We start from the raw sequence: 1986 nt of genomic DNA, 5'->3' as shown, positions 1-1986 counted from the left end.
AAGAGAGTAATTCCACCCAGGTGTTATCATGTACCTAGTTCAACATCTAACCATTGTGGTCCTGCTTAGCCAGGCTTCAATTGCTGGAAGGGTCACTGTTTGTCTGTTTGTTTATCTTAGAGCTCTAATTTCATACAGTTCTGGCACCTGTTCTTTTATAGTACATTTTATAACTTTCTCCTCTACAATAACTGCCACTTCAAAATTATTTTAAAAATATTTTCTTTAAATATTCAATTAAGTCTTTTTTAGTTATTCCACTAATTCAAAAGAAATTCCCTACTATATTTTTTAGTATTGCATCTCTATTTGTAAAGTCATAAGAATGTCCTAAGTCAGACTTTCTCTGTAGATATCACCCCAATTACTTATGGGGAGGGGGAAGGGCAAGCTGTGACAAAGTGAGAGAGTGGCATGGACATATATACACTACCAAACGTGAAATAGATAGCTAGTGGGAAGCAGCTGCATGGCACAGGGAGATCAGTTCAGTGCTTTGTGACCACCTAGAGGGGTGGGATAGGGAGGGTGGGAGGGAGGGAGACACAAGAGGGAAGAGATATGGGAACATATGTATATGTATAACTGATTCACTTTGTTATAAAGCAGAAACTAACACACCATTGTAAAGCAATTATATCCAATAAAGATGTAAAAAATAAAAAAAAAATGAAACAAAAGTAAACTAAACAAAAAAGTAAGCTAGTCTTAATTTTTGCAACTTGTTTGGAGCTCATTCTTCCGTCTGGATCCTATAATATTTTGTAATGCATAATATATGTTGCTTTTTATCAATCTCAAAAATATTTAATTACATATTTAAGATAGGCTATCTTTTGATATTACTCCTGTGGTTCTTTTCATGAATGTTTAGTTTGGACTCTAATACTTCAGAACTCCTCTTGAGTAAGTCCCTCTCTTTTAAAATATACTAACCAGATTTGTTCTTTGTTCTTTCTAATGCTACCACCATCTCCTGAACCTTATTATTTTTTTAATGTTCATTGAAACAGACTTTACTTTCTTGTTTGTTTGTTGCTTAACATTTTTACACTGTTCCCATGCCAACCTGAATCCCACTATTAAGGCATTTCAAGTACAGAAGTATAGACTTTCTTTACTGATTATATGCTTACTTTACTAATATAATGCCCGTTGGATTGTGAAAATATCATTCAAATTTTCCTTCACCTTGGTCAACTTGCGTGATGAAATTCTTTTATAAAAATGCTTTTTGTACATTTTACTCAATGCTTTATAAAATTCACTATAATCTGGGTTATCAGTATATAGGACCAAACATAAACAATGGTGATAGCAGTTAGAATTTGGGCTAGATATATAGAGGTCAAAATCTAGGCATAGGTACTGGGATAATTTGTCCCTAGTTTTTAATTTTTTTTAAAAACATCTTTATTGGAATATAATTGCTTTACAATGTTGTGTTAGTTTCTGCCATACAACAAAGTGAATCAGCTAACTAAATGAGGGACAGTTGATTTTGGTATTATGGTTTTGATGGCAGAATAACATTCACCTTTAAACAGCACCAAATAACAGAACATGAAAAATTCCTACAATAATAATCCAACTCTTGTGGCATGTAATCCTCTCTCTCTCTCTCTCTCTCCATATATATACATATATATATATACATATATATATATGAATATATATATTCTTATTTATCTTCTAAATCCTACATATATATATATATATTTAATTCTCACTCATTTATGTCCAACAATGTTGATGAGAGTCCTAAAGGAAAATGAAAACCTCTGTTTTTTCAATATAAGCCTTTTTCAATATGCTGCAATCACCATAAACCAAAGAGCCTTAACCTCTCCACATGATGTATCAATTCAAAATATCTATCTCTATATTTAATCTTAAAGGAAATTTTATTGGAATATTAGCAAAACAATAAATTTCTTCCAATTTCTAACCAACAAATAAATGGGTAATAGAGATTATATGTGTTGC

This window comes from Globicephala melas, chromosome 12, assembly GCF_963455315.2.
Source record: "Globicephala melas chromosome 12, mGloMel1.2, whole genome shotgun sequence".
NCBI lineage: Eukaryota > Metazoa > Chordata > Mammalia > Artiodactyla > Delphinidae > Globicephala > Globicephala melas.
The sequence above is the reverse complement of the archived record's forward strand: the minus strand, read 5'-3'. Positions refer to the sequence as shown.